This window comes from Chiloscyllium plagiosum, unplaced genomic scaffold (genome assembly GCF_037043375.1).
Source record: "Chiloscyllium plagiosum isolate Xiang-an unplaced genomic scaffold, Cpla_swu_hap1 HiC_scaffold_27, whole genome shotgun sequence".
NCBI lineage: Eukaryota > Metazoa > Chordata > Chondrichthyes > Orectolobiformes > Hemiscylliidae > Chiloscyllium > Chiloscyllium plagiosum.
Window position 1 is genome coordinate 57,028,432 of NW_028270165.1, and position 18,304 is coordinate 57,046,735.

Below are 18,304 nucleotides of genomic sequence, written 5' to 3' on the forward strand. Positions count from 1 at the left end.
TCCTTCTTCCCATGGATGTTCATTAGCAGAAATTAAGCCATTTATCGGATTGAATCTGCTCTGCCATTCAGTCATGGTTGATATTTTTCTTAACCCCATTCTCCCTGTAACCTTTGAGCCCCTTGATACTCAAGAATGAGTGAATGGTGGAGCAGACTCAATGGGCTGAATGGCCTAATTTCACTTCCTGTGGTGTCACAGTTTCTCGTCGGCCCTTTCGTTTCTTGGTCCAGAAAGAGTTATTGTTGACTCGTAAAGTTTGGGAAGCTCTGGAGTTTACAGGTGCACACCACTCTCCTCTCTGCCTCCTCCCAGAATAACGATTCCTCCTGAGATACTGGCAGTTCTTGAGATCCCTGGATATCCAGGAATACAAATCAGTGTGTCTGGAAGTCTCTGCTGCACTCCTGGAACAGAAGGATTATGGGGAGAAAATTCAGAAATCCGAAGAGCAAAGAGACTTGGGACTTCTAGCCCAGGATTCTCTCAAGGTAAACTTACAGGCTGAGTCAGTAGTTAGGAAGGCAAATGCAACAATGGCATTTATTTTGACAGGACTTGAATATAAAAGCAGGGATGTACTTCTGAGGATCTTTCAGGCTCCAGTCAGGCCACAATTGGAGTACTGTACACAATTTTGGTCTCCATATCTCAGGAAGGATGTACTGGCCCTGGAACATGTTCAGAGAAGGTTGATGAGAAAGGTGCCAGGATTGAAATGCTTAACATATGAAGAACATTTGAGGACTCTGGGTCTATACTCAATGGAGTTTAGAAGATGACAAGGGAACTAATTGAAACCTACAGCATACTGAACAGCTTAGACAGAGTGGATGTTGGGAAAATATTTCCATAGGTAGGAGAAACGAGGACCCGAGGGCTCAGCCTTCAAGTAAAGGGAAGACGTTTTGGAACGGAGATAAGGAAAACTTCTTCAGACAGACAGTAGTGTATCTATGGAATTCACTGCCCCAGAAGGCTGTGAAGGCCAGATCGTTGAATACATTTAAGCTGGGGATAACTAGTTTCTTGAGTATCAAGAGGATCAAAGGTTATGGGGAGAATGGGGTTGAGAAACTTATCAGCCATGATTGAATGGTGGAGCAGACTCAATGGGCTGAATGGCATAATTTCTGCTCCTATAATCTTATCATATGCTGATGTGTGGAGGGGTGAGAATGGGGGAAAAGAGATAAAGAGGGGAACACAATTAAAGTGAAGCTGGGTACAGATACATAGGAAATACAATAATTGAACGATAAATTTCAGACCACATAGAAGCACTCGCATACAGAGGGATCTGGCCATATAGATCTCCAAAATTGGCAATACAGGCGGGTAACGTGATCAAGAAGGCACATAGCACGTTTGCCTTGAGTCTAAGAGTTGACGAGTTATGTTACAGCTATTTATTCCGGCCACATTCAGAATATTGCGTGCAGTTCTGGTCCCTACACTCCCAGAAGGACATGGATGCTCTGCGAGAGGGTATAGAGAAGGTTCACTAGGACACTGCCTGGTCTGGAGGTCTCATTATGAGCAGAGAATGGGATAAACCTGGATTATTTTCACTGTGAAGATGGGGCAGAGAGATAACCTCAACAAAATGATGAGACACACAGATTGACTGGACGGGGGTGGCATGGTGGCTCAATCATTAGCACTGATGCCTCACAGCACCAGGGAAACTGGTTCGATTTCAGTCCCAGGTCACTGTCTGTGTGGAGTTTGCACATTCTCCCTGTGTCGATATGGGTTTCCTCCGGATTCCTCTCACAATCCAAATGTGTGGATTCGGGTGGAGTGGCTATGCTAAATTACCCCAATGCCCAGGGATTGGCAGGTTAAGTTGGATTGTCTGTGTGGATTATTCTTTGGATGTTTGGGGTTGGGCCAGATAGTCTGTTAGATAGTCAGAGGCTTCCACCACCCCACCCCCAGTGTGGAAATGTCAACTACAAGAGGGCACAAGTTCAAGGCGAGAGGGGGACAGTCAGGGGGAGAATTGAAAGGGAAGATGTTTCACACAGTTGGATGGTGGATGCCTGGAATGCACTGCCAGTGGACGAAGTGGAAAGAGGCACCTTAGCAACATTTAAGGTGTATCAGGACAGACACATGAAGGGGAGGTGAATACAGGGACAGAAACCATGCATCGGCAATAAATAGCAGGTCGAAGTTAGCATTAAGAATTGGCACAGGCTTGGGCGGGGAGGGGGTAGGGGGTAAAGTCAACTTTCCAAAAGCAGGGGATACCTGTATGGTGATGAAGGGGTGGGTGGAGGCTCAGGTGGAGCATAAACACTGACAGAGCCCAATTGGATTGACTGTGGTGGAGACTCAATGGGACAGAGACAAATGTATCTATTTCAGATTTCCCTGCACTTCAGCCGCTTCTGTGGACTGTTTCCGTAGGGAAGGTGCAATCCCAGGCTCAGAGAGCATCAGCCCCCACTGGAAGTAAAGTGGGTGAGAGAGCGGCCATTCAGCATAAAGGAACCCCTTGCCCCTCCCACTTCACCCACTAAACAGGGTTCAAGATGAGACTCTCAGCAGCGGTAACAGCAGAGTCCAACCCGAATCCCTGCGCCATCTAACTTATGAAGTTGCTGGTGTCTCCACAAGTTGCACGACTGGGTGAAGCCCTTTCCATACACTGGACAGGTGAACGGCCGCTCCTTGGTGTGGATGCGCTGGTGTTTACGCAGGGTGGAGGAATCACAGAAGTCATTGCTCCACACGGGACAGGTGAACGGCTTCTCCTCAGTGTGGCAGCGGAAGCTGCGCAGCAGGTGATACGACTGGGTGTAGCCCTTCCCGTGCACAGAGCAGGAAAACGGTTTCTCCCCGGTGTGCATCCGCTGGTGCGGCAGTAGGTGGTGTGACTAAGTGTAGCCCTGCCCACACACGGGGCAGAAGAACGGGTTCTTGCTGGTGTGGACCCACTGGTGGGCCAGGAGGTGGTGTAACTGAGTGAAGCCTTTCCTGCACTGAGTGCTGGCGAACAGCCGCTGCCCGGTGTGCAAACGCCGATGAATCTCCAGTGTAGATGGCGAAGGGAAACCATTCCCACACTCCCCACATTTCCACGGTTTCTCCATGGTGCAGGTGCCCTCGTCTGTCTCAGACCATAACAATCAGTTGAAAACTCACTCGGGCTTACAGCATGTGTGTGGTGTTACTGGTGAACCCTCTGATAATTGGAACACTCATTCAGTCTGTAAAGCTTGTTCCAGTCCCTACTCTGGTGTGAGGGTATGCGAGACTCTGAGTTTCCAGTCACACGTACGTTTAAAACCTAACTAAGCAGACAGGCCTTTTCCCCTTTGTTTTCACGGCCATCAATATCCACGTCCTCGTGAATCAAGTGACTGTCAGACTTTGATGTGATGTTTGGTCTGAGATTTCTGCCGCCAAATTCTTCTCTTGTAATATTCCAGTGAAGTGATTGCAAGGGTCATCACAGTCAGTCCATGATAGAAAATCTGAACGTAATTCTAGCGACTGTGGAACATTCTTTCCTCTCAATCCCAAAGATCTTTGTGTCGATCTATATGTAACTGTAAACCGACAGGGTTATGGGGCAGACTGCATACCTCCACGAAGAGTTCACATGGACTCAAGTTGCTGAACGGATATCTTTAGTGCAGTATTGACACTCTTACTGAAGATCTACAATATGCTGCAGTTCGATATTACAAGCCCAGGAACAACTGCAAATCAGGCAAGGTCTTTTCAGAAGTTGGACCCTGAACTTCTGAATCTGCTGCTGCTCTTCCTCTCTCTCTCTCTCTCTGAATGAAGATTGATCTTCACCCAGACTGCAACTTCCTTCCTCTGTCAAAATATTTGTGAACAAATCCATTTTTGTGAAGGATGGCCTGTTTCCTGATCATCACAATTAAAAGGGTGTCTCCCCCTGATATGCAAAGTGACAGTCAGTCAGGGGAGGGCAGCGTCACGTCTTGTGTTGTGTGGAATCTGTGACAGCTGCAAAAATTCATCCCAACTCCTGTACTCAGTGCTCCGACTGATGAAAGCAAGCATGCCGAAAGTCTTCTTCACTGCCCTGTCTACCCATGACTCCACTTTCTAGGAGCTATGAACCTGCACCCTTACATCTCTTGGTTTGAAATACTGCATATGAAACAGATTTGGTGTTTGTTGGTATGTGTTATTATTTGGTGCTTATCTCGGCTCTAATTCGGTATTTTATACTGAATGCCATGACTGATGAAGGCCAGTATGCCAAACGTTTCTACCTGTGACTCCACTTTCAGAGAACTGTGAACATGTACTCCAAGATCCCTCTGTTCCACTACACTCCTTAAGGTCCTGCCATTCACCATGAAATTCCTACCTTGATTTAACTATACAAAATGTAAGACCTCACACTTATCTATATTAAACTCCATTTGCCATTAACCTTAAACCTATGCCCTCTAATTTTGGACTCCCCGAACCCCAAGGGAGAAGACCTTGCCTATTTACCCTACCCATGTCCCTCATGATTTTATAAATGTCTTTAATGTCACCCCTCAACCTCCAAAGCTACAGAGAAAATAGCTCCAGTCTATTCAGCCTCTTCCTGTAGCTCAAACCCTCCAACCCTGGCAGCATCCTTGTAAATGTTTTCTGACCCTTTCAAGTTTCACAACACCCTTCCTGCAGCAGAAAGCACAGAATTGCATGCAGTATTGCAACAATGATGGCACCAATGTCCTCTCTGAAGAGGGTTTTAAAACAATATTTATGACTACAAGCAAATCAGGTTAGTTGGGCATGACTTTCCCATAGCAGTTTGTTTTGGTTGTCTTTCATTAACCTATGCTTTATAATATATAAGAAAATATTTTGAGGGATGGGATTGTTGCTAGCACGTCCAACATTTGCTCCCCATCCCTCATGGCCTTTGGACTGAGCAATTGGCTACATGCTAGAAGGCAGTTGAGAGTCAACCACATTGTAGTAGGTCTGGAGTCACGTGATGTGAGCGTGTGCACGCGTGTGTAGGGTTGTGAGTGGTAGATTTCCCTCACTAAAAGAACACTTTCACAACACTCTATAATGATTGGACAAAAATAACAGTTCTGGTAGCATCTATGAGGAGACGACAGTGTTACTGTTTTGAGTCCGGTGGCCCTTCAAAATTAGGCTGGATTCAAAACATTAACTGTTTTCTTTCCACAGATGCAGCCAGACCTGCTGCATTTCCACAGCAATTGTGCCTTTTGTTGCTGATCTCCAACATCTGCAATTCATTGTCTTAGCCAATAATGGTTTCCTGGTTGCCAGTACAGAGACAAACTCTCACTTCCAGATCTTTTTATTCGTTGAAAATAAAGTCCACTAGCATCCATGATGGGATTTTAATTTTTGTTCTCAGAAGACCGAGATCTCTGGGCTACTTAACCAGTATCACGAGATCACAATCTTCCCTTCATTGACAGTGACATTGACAATCTTGTCCTGAATATTTTTCTTTATTCATTCATGGAACGTGACACTTGGTCTCCCAAAAAATAACCAAGTCCCAATTCAGAGGGCAGTTAAGAGTCAACCACATGACTTTCGATTAAGGGTGACACATTCACCAAACTGGGACAGGACTGAAGATTTCCTTCCTTAAAAAAAAGGTTGTTAGTGAACAAGATAGGTACTTATGACAATTGATAAGATCACCAAAGCAGCGATAAGTTTATATTCCAGATACATAAATTGATTTCAAATTGCATCGGGGCCATAGCAGCATCAATTTGAAACTCCAGATGTTAAATCCAGGAACAATTCCCAAATGCCACCAACTCCCTACAATCTCTAGGCTTCCCAACACTGACTGGTCTGTAATTGCCAGTTGCATGCTTTTCCTCCTTACTATTTACTGTTCAATTCAGCCCATTGAGTTGACTCTGCCATTTATTCAGATCACGATAATTCTGGGAAACATTTACTCCATTTTGCTGCCATTTCCCCATAATCCTCAATTCCCTTACTGGTTAAAAAAAATCTATCTCAGCCTTGAATGCACGTAACAACCCAGGCTCAACAGCCCTCTGTAGTATCAAGTTCCACAGATTTACTGCCCTCAGGAGAAATTCCTATCTGTCCTAAACATGCAATCTCTTATTTGGAGGTTACTTCCTCTGGTCCCAGACTCACCCACTTTTCCACGTCTAGCCTGTCAAGTCGCCTCAGAATCTTGTACGTGACAATAAGGTTACCTCTAATTCTTCTAACTTCTAATAAGCACAGGCCCAGCCTATTCAGTTCTCCTCATAAGACATTCTTTCCATCCCTGGTATCATCATGGTCAACCTTCTCTGGACTGCCTCCAATGCCAATATATCTTTCCTCAGGTAAAAGGCCCTAAACTGTTCACAGTATTCAGTTGTGGCCTGACTAATGCCTTACATAGATTCACTATAACCTCCCTACATTTCTACTCTATTGAAAAGGCCAACCTCCAATTAGCCTCCCTATTACTCACTGAAAGTGGATGAAGAGATTCGTGGTTGTGATTCCAAATCCCTCTATCTAATGTCATCCTCACCACCTGCTTTCCCATCAACTGTGTCTTCTGCAAATTTAGCAATAGTACCTTCACTTTACTTATCCAAGTAATTCGTATATATATTGTAAATAATGTTGGCCCCAGTGCTGATTCCTGTGGTACACCACTAGTTACAAGTTGTCATCCTGAACATGTCCCTTACCACAACTGTGGTAGTTAGCCAATCCTCTATCCATGCTAACATACAGCCTCCCAACACCGTGGGCTCTTTGCTTACTATTTCATGAGATGTGAATATCATTGGCTGTGCCAACAACTCTTCCCAAACTGACTTTGAAAAGGTGGTGCCGAACTGCCTCTTAAATTGCTTCACAAATATGATGTGGTCTGCAACAATGTTCAGGAGTGATTTCCAGCATTTTGGTCAATAACAAAGAAACAATGCGATATATCTTGCAGTCGGAATGCTGTGTTCACACTTGTCTGTTCTTGGTGGTTGAGGTCATGACTTGGAAGGTGCTTTTGAAGAACCACCACTCATGCAACCAAGCCAGACTGATAGATTGTGGCCCCAGACTCTGCCATTTTGACTTCCCTCATCAATCTACATTCTTTCCAGCGAAGTTTCAGTCTCAACCCGCCACGCAATGCCATCTGTTACGGCTTAAAAGATAAGAATACACATGATTACCGACCGTATTTTGGGTTGTATAAATATTTGCCTGCCAGAATTATTTTCCAAAAGACTTTAATTAAACTGGGTGACTGCATGAAATGGTTTGTTGGTCAGACTATAATCATCATCATCCAAGGAGACAATGCCAGTAATACCATTGAACTCTTTTTGTTTAAAAAGCACAAGTTCTTGATTTATTTTTACAACTTACTAGCATTCACACTTCATATTCAATGTCAAACTCAGACAACATAAATGAAATTACACCATTAATTTTGTTTTACAACAATCCAACAGATTAATTAATGATACACAGTGAATACCAAGGCTGATTAATGTGAAATGAAATTTGACTGAAAATGTAAAATCGAGATGAGAGATAACAAATGGGGGAAGGGCAGAAGGCAGGAAATGCAGCATCAGAGAAGGTGCTCCTCCAGGGAGTATATTTTATAAACTACAACTGCAAAATATAAACAAACACTCTGACATGATCCTCCGGTTTTAATGTAAACCATACTCCCATACAGTAGAAACCATTTAAATAAGTTAATAGATACAAGCCTTGAGCAAATCCAGCCTCCAGCCGGGCCCGCCGCTTCTTGGAGCTCAGAGAGGGGTTCCCACTCATTCATTCAACAGGAGAAGGCTCAATTTATTGTAATGGGCACGGAGGGTACAGTGGTCGTGTCTCATGTTGAGGAGGAAGCTGTTTCCTCTCATTCAACAGAAGTGGACCTATTTACTAGAGTTTTTTTGTGGTGCAGCTGTAGTCTCCCATAGAGCCCTGAGGCTCAGGTTAAAATCCCACTGGTCCAGTGTGTGTAATAACATTACTGCCCAAGCCACGTGCCAATTGGCAGAGGGATAAGAAATTTAGGGAAGTAAACACGTCAACCTGTTCAATGCTATCTCCAATCATTTCACTTCCTGTCCAATTCGTACTACAGGGAGCCCAGCCTCGTTTCACGGAGGTTCTTTTTGAGAAGTTTAATCGGGCATTTTTGCACAAGTCAAGTTAAGAAAGCCGGGATCTCCCGCAAGACTGCGCGGGAGACAATAATTGTAATTCGAGGCGGGGTGTCTGAATTATGAATTCACTAATAGCCTCATCTAAGCGATGGTGCAGCCCTCGCCAGCGTCTGTCTCTGTGGCGCAATTGGTCAGCGCGTTCGGCTGTTAACCGAAAGGTTGGTTGTTCGAGCCCACCCACGGGCGGTGTGTTCGTTGTTCTTCACTGGCTTCGAAGCTGAACGCTTTTAATGGGGTCAGGAAAATGTTCCCCAAACGGAAATCCTCTCCACAAAGGGGTTTCTGAATTGAATTAATGTCTAACGGAAGGGACTGCGGATGCTGAGAAGCCGAGACAAAAAGAGAAACTCGGCAGGTTTGACATTACCTGTCGGAGAAAACAGAATTTTGAAATGTTATCTCTGATTCTCTTCCCACAGATGTTGCCTGACCTGCTGAGTTCCTCCTGCAATTTCTCGTGTTGTTTTTAACGGAAAGTTCATTTCACCTTTTGGGATGAAACACCTAGACATGAAACACATATCGCCATGTGCAGATATTTATTCCTTTCGAATCACTGTGAAGTGATTGGATTCAAACAAACTCTGCGATGATTCACTCTTTCTCAGCTCCACAGGCAGACAGACCTGGGAAGTGAAGTTGTCAGTGTGGTTCTGTATTCGTGGGCCGAGTGGTTCATGCGATGGACATGAAATCCGTTGCGGTTTCCCCACGCAGGTGTGAACCCTGCCGAGTACAAAATGAGAAATGTCGTCGAAAAGAAAGCCACAATTTTCTGTGAACAGTTCCACATTAGCTTTGCTGAATGAACCCCAAATTTCTTGAAGTGGCTCCTTATTTTCGGCCCTGATTATTAATCTCTCTATGCATGGGAATGGATCCTTCCCACCCGTTCTATCACTCATCAATGTGTGTAGTTCAGTTCGATCTCCCATCAGCCTCCTCTGTCCTGATCAAATCCAGGGGAACAGGATACGTTGGGACTATGGCGCGGACAGGAAAAGACCAATACTCACCTTTCCTGTTAGAACCATTCCATGAGAAATTTTAGACCACAACTTTGGGCGTGTACTTGTCGCCGAACACTTAAGGTGCTGGCGTAGAGATCCTTTGGGGCTCCCCCGCTCAGGGTGGTAACCTGCTGACTATGCTTTCTTCACTGGCGATTTTAAATGACTTCCTGTTGGCTGCATTATCGCTCAAACTTCACAAAACCCGTCTCGATAAAATCCAGTTTTCTCATGTCTGGGAATTGATTGCCATGCAGGAAAGTCGGGTTGTGAACAAACAACTTACCAGCCTCACAACGTCAGCTCTGTTTACCTTTCCACAGATGCTGCTCGACCTGTTGGCTTTCTGCAGTATTCTCTATGTTTATTCGGCACAAGTGCTGCTTTTCATTCAAGAACTTCAATCCCTGTCCTCTGGTAACTGACTCTGGTCAGTGGCAATTGATTCTTCTGATCATTAATCTGCCCATTCCCACCGCTTCTTCTCCCATCATGATCAACAGACCCAGGAAATCTCCAGTTAACCTTCTTTGCTCCAAAGCAAACATCCGCAACCTTGGGAATGTCTCTCCAAAATGGAAATTCCTCATCCCTGGAAATGAATCATGGCGTACAATTGGGAAGATGTTTTGGCAAAATATTGTCAGTTACGAAATGGAAAAATGTTCATGAAGCAAAACAGAAATCCCAGTCTCCAGCTTTGTGAATCTTTAGAAACTCTTTGGGAAGCGGATTCAGAGGAGAATGAAGGATGAACTGTCCGACTGAGTAGAGACAGTCCAGACACTGTCCCCTTGTTGAAGAGGTCGGGAGATTGACTCTGATGTTCTCGGGACATGAACTGATCTGAGACATTGAAAGAATTGTCGTTCCTGCACATCAGGAATTCAAACCCGAGGGCGGCACGGTGGCACAGTGGTTAGCACTGCTGCCTCACAGCACCAGAGACCCGCGTTCAATACCCGCCTCAGGCGACTGACTGTGTGGAGTTTGCACGTTCTCCCCGTGTCTGCGTGGGTTTCCTCCGGGTGCTCCGGTTTCCTCCCACAGTCCAAAGATGTGTAGGTCAGGTGAATTGGCCATGCTAAATTGCCCGTAGTGTTAGGTAAGGGGTAAATGGAGGGGGTATGGGTGGGTTACGCTTCGGCGGGTCGGTGTGGACTTGTTGGCCCGAAGGGCCTATTTCCACACTGTAATGTAATCTAATCTAAATCTAAAAAAAAAAAACCCCTTCTCGCCTCCGAGCCAATGAGAGAACTCGGGAACAGGCAAAACACGGAAAGGCTCGAAGGGTGACGGCCCGGAGTAAGAAAGCTAGTTCCTCCTGACATGGATGTGTCTCCAGCCTGCCCCCGGTGTCTCCACAATGAATGTCCCAGGCTTTATTATGGAAAAGTAAAACTGATAGACGACAACTGGAATTCGAGGCCGGGAGGCTGAATTATGAATTCACTAATAGCCTCCCCAAAGCGATGGCGCAGCCCATGTCATCGCCTGTCTCAGTGGCGCAATTGGTCAACGCGTTCGGCTGTTAACCGTAAAGGTTGGTGGTATGAGCCCCCCCAGAGGCGATGAGCTTCTGGTTGCCTGTCACTTTAACACGCCACCCTGTTCCCTGGCCCACATCTCTGTCTCAGACATGCAGCAGTGTTCCAACAAAGCTCCGCTCCAGAAAGTGTTCTTCCTAATGTCACTTTTACTTTTTTTTCCAAATGCCTTGAAATCACTGCCATTTTTTTTGGGAAATTGAAAGGATTCTCATTCCTGCACATGAAGCTGAATTGATTTAATTTCTAACGTAAAGGACTGCGGGTGCTGAGAATCAGAGACACAAAGAGGAGCTGCTGGAGAAACTCAGCAGGTTTGGCAGTACCTGTGGGAGAAAACAGAGTTCTGAAATATTCTCTCTGATTCTCTTTCCACCGATGGTGCCTGACCTGCTGAGTTGCTCCTGCAATTTCTGTTTTTGCTTTTAACTGAAAGTTTATTTCATCTTTCGTAATGAAACAACCAGACTCGCCATGTGCAGATATGTAACCCATTCGAAACCTGTGAGGTGATTGTATTCAAACAAACCCAGCAATAACCCACTATTTCTCAGCTCCACAGGCAGAGAGACCTGGGAAATGAAGCTGTCAGTGTGGTTCTTTATTCGTGGGTCGACTGGTTAATACGATGGATTTGAGATCGATTGCGGTTTCCCCACGCAGGTGTGAACCTTGCCGACGACAGTTGAGAAATGTCGTCAAAAAGAAAGGAAGACTGCTCCCCGGCTTCTTCTTTAAGATTCAAATCAGTGGAGGGGGAAAAGTATTTCACTCACATTGGGACTGGTGGGTATCTGCAACCCACTGCCTGTCAGGGTGGAACAAGCAGATACCCACAGAGCTGCTTTTGAGGATATGAGCCAAGTGTTTGGAAATGAGACGAGAACAGTGAGGGGCGTGAAGTCGTGATCAAAATGAAGCAGGCACCTGAGGACAAAGGTGTTTTATTTGCCAGTGAAAGATACTGCTTCACAAAGTTGGGACAATGGAAGGGAAGCCATGATGGCGATTATCTTTGGCTGTTCCTCTTGTGAATGTTCCCATTGCTGCGCATGTCCATGTTAACGTCAGAACTCTGCATCATGGCGGCGTCAGGTACGCACAGTGCCAGGGCGCAATGGATGACGCATCTGACTCCACCTACCTCTTTGAAATGCAGCTCACAGCTTCTTCACACTCCCCAATTAATCTTTCTCATTGTCCTGAAGCCGGCATACGGTTTGAATTCCTGATCTGCAGGAACGAGACTCTTTTCACTGTCTCGCGTCCGTAAGTGTCCCTGAGAACATCAGAGACACGTCACAGCGCTGTCGGAGGAGGGGAAGCTGAAATAGCCCCACACGCTGCTCACGGGCACATTTCACTTTCCCCAACTCACCAGCACAACCTCTGCGGCTCCTGGGAGTGGAAAGGGAACAAATACCAAAACCTAGTCTCAGGTTTGTAAATCTTCAGGAAATAAGACATCTGTTCATCCTGTTGGATCTTCCATCCTGGCCTGACAGCGTTGATTGTAAATGGCTGTCCAGTCAGTGCCGATTCGTTTTGGCTGAAAAAAATCTTCCTTATCTCATCCCAGCATTTCTTGCCACAGAGAACTGTGCGGCAGAGTTCATGTATATATTTCCTTGTATGGTATTTTGTAAATAACATTCGTTTGCGGGTTGTTTGTATAGGCTATTCCAGGTTCATTAGCCGCTGTTTCAGTGTATTGGTAGGTTTGTGGGCTACCATGATGCTGAGAGCGTTGAGTTGTCTGGACATCATTTCCCAGATGTCTTTTATGTAAAGTAATGTGGCTCGGGTTTCTGCACACGTTGTGTCTGCTTGTGTCAGTTTGTTGATGTGAAATCGACACACTGGGTTTATTGGGAAGGCAAAAGTGCGGATTGCAGATGCTGGAAACCAGAGTTTAGATCAGAGTGGTGCTGGAAAAGCACAGCAGATGAGACAGCTTCCGAGGAGCAGGAAAATCGACTTTTCGGGCAAAAGCCCTTCATCAGGAATGGAAGCAGGACGCCTCCAGGGCGGAGAGATAAATTGGGGGGTGGGGGTGGGGGTGTGCTGGGCCGAAGGTAGCAACGAGTACAATAGGTGAATGGGGGTGGGGATGGAGGTGAAAGGTCAGAGAGGAGGGTGGAGCAGATAGGTGGGAAGGGAGATTGGCAGGGAGGACAGGTCATGAGGATAGCACTGTGCTGGAAGTTTGGAACTGAAGTAAGGTGTGGGGAGGGGAAATGAGGAAACTGGTGAAGTCTACATTAATGTTCTGGGTTTGAATTTATCCGAGGCGGAAGATGGGGCGTTCTTCCTCCAGGCATCGGGTGTGGAGGGAGCGGCGATGGAGGAGGCCCAGGACCTGCATGTCCTCGGCAGAGTGGGAGGGGTGGTGTTGAAATGTTGGGCCAAAGGGCGATGGGGTTGATTGTTGCGGGTGTCCTGGAGGTATCCCCTCAAGCGCCGTGACTGGACTCTGCGAGGAGTCTCCAGCCTCCCCAATGCAGAGGAGACCGCATCGGGAGCAATGGATACAAGAAATGACATTGGTGGATGAACAGGTGAAAGCCTTCGATCTCCCGCGGCCCGGGTTCGTTTTTCGGGCAGGTAAGTCATTTTCAGTAGATCTGACATCATGCATTTACATCTCCGTGGTGGTCTAGTGGTTAGGATACGGCGCTCTCACCGCCGCGGCCCGGGTTCGATTCCCGGTCAGGGAAACCATTTTCAGGGGTGCAGGCTACCCATTCTTCTTAAATGCGCTGTGTAATTATTTATAGTCGTTCCTGGGTGCTGCAGTGTGTCGTGGCTCGTTGAAATAGTGTCCTGATTCAGATTTGTTTGTATGTGGAGGGATGATTGCTTCTGGAGTTAAGTACTTGGTTCGTATGCGTTGATTTCCTGTAGAGGCTGTTTTGAATTTACCATTGACTGTTTGCTCTACTGTGACATCGAGAAATGACACTTTGTTGTTGTTCTCCTCTTTTGTGAATTTTATGTCAGCGAGAATATTGTTGATGGTGTTGTAGGTTTCCTCTAATTTGTTTCATTTTTTGATGACAAAAGTGTCATCACTGTAGTGGACCCAAAGTTTGGGTGGATCGTTGGAAGGGCTGTTTGTTCGAGTCTCTGCATTATTGCTTCTGCGACGAATCCTGATGCTGGTGGTTTCATGGGTATTTCGTTGATTTGTTTGGAGGGCTTGTTACTGAATATGAAGTGGGTGGTAAGACACAGTTCCACGAGCTGGATAGTGCTATCTTTGCTGATGAAGTTGGTGCTGTGTTTGTGTCTCTGGTTCTTCGAGTAGTGTCTTCAGTTTTCTTTGGCCAAGTTGATGTTAATGGATGTGAACAGGGCTGTTATGTCAAAGGACATCATTATTCCATTCTCTTCCATCTTAGTGTATTTGGTGTTCAGGAATTCTTGGATGGAGTAAATGGAGTGGCGTGAATCTTCGACTTGGTGTTTTCAGTGGAGGCCTTTGACTAGTCTGTATATTGGTGTTCCAAATTGTGATGCTTTGGGCCTGAGGAGGGCTCCTGGTTTGAAGAGGAGAACAACAACAGCGTACCATTCTTAGATGTCACAGTAGAGCGAACAGTCAATGGGGGAACTTCAAACTAGCGTCTACAGAAAAACAACACACACAAACCAAATACTTAACCACAGAAACAATCATCCCAACACCCACAAACGTTGCTGCATCAGGACATTATTTCAACGAGCCACTACACACTGCAGCACAGAGAAACTACGAAGAGCAGAAGAGGAATAGGTATATAGTGTATTTAAGGAGAACGGGTCCCCAATAAACCCAGTCCGCCGATTTCTCATTGATGCTTCCAAGCTGACTTTCAAAAATTCGTTTGGGCCTCCATTCTTTCCTGTTTGTTTTTTGCGGGTTTTGAAAGCTTTCGCAATCCTCTGACTGAGTATGTTGTGGCTGTACAGGACATTGGTTAGACCACTTTTGGAATATTGTGTGCAATTCTGGTCTCCTATCAGAAGGATACTGTGAAATTTGAAAGGGCTCTGAAGCACCAGTGGGTCCACAGAGGGGAAGAGGCCCTTCTGCTGCCCTGAGTGTGGGAAGGCCTTCAGTGATTCCTCTGACTGCTGCCGCACCAGTTGGTCCACACCGGGGAAGGCTGTTCTCCGGCCCCAAGTGCGAGATGGCCTTCAGCAGTTCTTCCCACCTGCTGAGACACCAATGGGTCCACACTGAGGAGAGGCCGTTCTTCTGCCCCGAGTGCAGGAAGGGCTTTGCTCTTTCCTCCGAACTGCTGGCCCATTGGTGAGTCCACATGGGGGAGCGGTCGTTCAGTTGCCCTAAGTGCAGGAAGTCCTTCAGCAATTCCTCAGCCCTGCTGAGGCACCAGTCCGTCCACACCGGGGAGAAGCCGTTCTCCTGCCCCGAGTGTGGGAAGGGCTTTATCCGCTCCTCCACACTGCGGAAGCACCAGCTGGTCCACACGGGGGCGGGATGTGGGTTTGGGGGAGAGGCCATTCTGCTGACCTGAGTGCGGGAAGTCCTTCAGCAATTCCTCCACCCTGCTGAAACACCTGTGTGTCCTTCAGCAGTGGGAGGCCCTTCAGCTGGCCCGAGTGTGGGAAGAGGTTCATGTTTGCTTGCAACTTGCGGAAGCACCAGCGGGGGCACTGCTGCTCATTGAGCCTAGGACTGCACATTGCCAATGAAATGATCCAAATAAACCTCAGACCGCAAGACCATCGGAGCAGAAGTTAGGCCATTGGGCCCGTCGAGTCTACTCTGCCATTCGTTAGAGACAAAATTAGTGCAGATGAGATTAGCTACAGGAAATAGGCCATTTGTCCCAACAAGTCCACACAAACCCTCCGAAGAGTAACCCATCCACTTCCATTTCCCTCTAACTAATGTACCTAACTCTATGGGCAATTAAGCATGGCCAATCAACATGACCTGCACATCTTTGGTTTATGTAAGAAGACAGGATCGCCCAGAGAAAACCCATGCAGACACTGGGAGATTGTGCAAACTCCTCACAGACAGCGATCCAAGGCTGGAATCAAACCTGGGTCCCGTGCGCTGTGAGGCTGCAGTGGTAACCACTGAGCCACTACATATTGCAACCCGAAGTTGCAAGCAGGAGGTTGGGAGAATACAGCCTCAGAATGTGGAGTAGTCAGCGTTTTGGGTATTAACCTTCTTCAGGACTGAAACGTTAACTTCTCCATGAGAAACGATTTATGGGAATGATGCTGGGGGTTGTAGGGTTTGAGCTCCAGGGAGAGGCTGTATAGGCTGGAGCTGTTTTACCTGGAGCATCGGAGGCAGAGGAGTGACCTAATAGAGGTTACAAAATCACGAGGGGCATGGACAGGGTAATAGACAAGGTCTTTTCTCAGGGGTGGGGGAGTCCAGAACTAGAGGGCATAGGTTTAGGGTGAGAGGCGAAATATATTAAAGAGACAACGTCTTCATGCAGGTGGTGGTACATATATGAAATGAGCTGCCAGAATATATGGGTCAGGTGCTGTCAAATGGGACTAGATTAATTTAGGATATCAGGTCAGCATGGACAAGTTGGACTGAAGGATCTGTTTCCATGTTGTACGTGTCTCTGACTACTGGTCCTCATGTAATTTTAAAATAGGGTCCAAGTAACTTTGAATAGTTCAATCTTATTGAGCTCACTTCCTGAAAAGTTTCAAATGAATCATCTGAGCGATACTGTTTAAACATGCTAAGTTGGACAAAGTATCCCATCAAGTTCAACACAAACCCAGAGTTGAAGAAGTCAGAAGTCAGAACACCAAGGGGACCAAACTGATCACAATATTCCAGGTGCAACCTTATCAACGTCCTGTATAACTACAACATAACTTGCCAACATCTATACTCAATTCCCTAATTGATGAAGGCCAGTGTGCTGAAACCTTTCTTCACCGCCTTGTGTACCAATGTAATCAGAGATATAGGACCTACTTTAAACTGATCCACAATCCAGCTACTGGGAGCCCAGAAGCAGAGTAGTGCTGCGTGAGTGTGCTGGGCACACAACCCAGAGGTCGATGGGTAAAACCCTTGTGATCCTATTGCCCAATGTCTCCGTAAGCTGCTTTCATTTACAATGTTGCTCTGTTCTGTATGTTGCCTTTGCATCTGCTTCCCACAGCTTCTTCAGTGGAGGAGTGGCAGCTGGAGCCCAGGAGTTCAACGACCCGCAGGAGCTTGAGGAATGTCCAAGCTCCAAGAAGCGGGGGGGAAAGGCTGGAGGCAGGATTTGCTCAAGGATTGTATTTTTAACTCATTTAAATGGTACCTACTGTATGGGGCTATGGTTTACATTAAAACCGGAGGATCATATCAGAGTGTTTATATTTAGCAGCGGTAGTTGGTAAAATACACTCCCTGGAGGAGCACCTTCTATGATGCTACATTTCTTGTTTATGCCCATCCCCCATTTCTTATCTCCCAGCTTGGTTTTATGTTTTTTTTGGTTAAATGTAATTTCATATTAATCAGACTGGGTATTGACTGTGTGCTATTAATTTGCTTCTTCGAATATTGAAAGTCAAAATTAATGGTGTAATTTCATTTCTGATGTCAGAGTTTGACATTGAATGTGCAGATGTGAATACCAGTAAGTTGTGAAAATACATCAAGAACTTGTGGTTTTTAACAAAAAGAGCAGTTCACTGATATTCATGGCATTGTCTTATTTGGGAGTGATGATTCAAATCTGACCAACAAACCGTTTCATGCAGTCACCCAATTTAGTTAAAATTTTCATTAATTTAATTAAAGAAAAGAACTCTGGCAGGCTAAGATTTATGCAATCTATTTGTAAGATTATGTCCATTGCTTGCAATATGGTCTCATCCACATTGGGGAAACTAGACGCCAACTCGCGGAACGTTTCAGGGAACAGCTCTGGGACACGAAAACGAAACGACCGACGCCCTGTGGCTGAACGCTTTAACTCGCTCTCCCATTCCGCCAAGGACATGCAAGTCCTGGGCCGCCTCCACTGCCAAACCCTTGCTACCCGACGCTTGTAAGAAAAACACCTCACCTTCTGACTTGGGACCCTCCAACCACATGGTATCAATGTAGATTTCATCATTTTCCTCATTTCCTCTCCCCCACCTTGTCCCAGATCCAACCTTCCAATTCGACACCAACCTCTTGACCTGTCATACCTGTCCACCTTGCTTCTCACCTATTTGCTCCACCCTCATCTCTGACCTATTACCATCAATCCCTACCTCCATCTACCTATTGCATTCCCAGCTGCCATTCATCCAGCCCCACTTCCTTCCCATTTACCTCTCAGCCCCCTTGGGCCACCCTTTATTCCTGATGAAGAGCTTATGCTCTAAACCAAGACTGTGATGAAACAACATTCTCAACAAATAGGAAATAGCTCCCAAGTCAGATTTCATTCCCTCTTCTGTTTCCCAGTTCTTTCAGAAACAAGAAATATCTTTTTCTTCCACTAGAAAGTGATCTTCCACTTTGCGCTGTCTGAAGTGTTATGCCACA

The 18,304-nt window shown here is 46.1% G+C and overlaps 1 non-coding gene across 1 annotated transcript; it reads left to right on the forward strand.

Annotated features, from left to right (window-relative positions):
• Positions 1–13,421: 13,421 nt before the first annotated feature.
• Positions 13,422–13,493, forward strand: trnae-cuc (transfer RNA glutamic acid (anticodon CUC)). Its single transcript has one exon. It is a non-coding gene; the product is annotated as a tRNA-Glu (tRNA).
• The last annotated feature ends 4,811 nt before the right edge of the window (positions 13,494–18,304 follow it).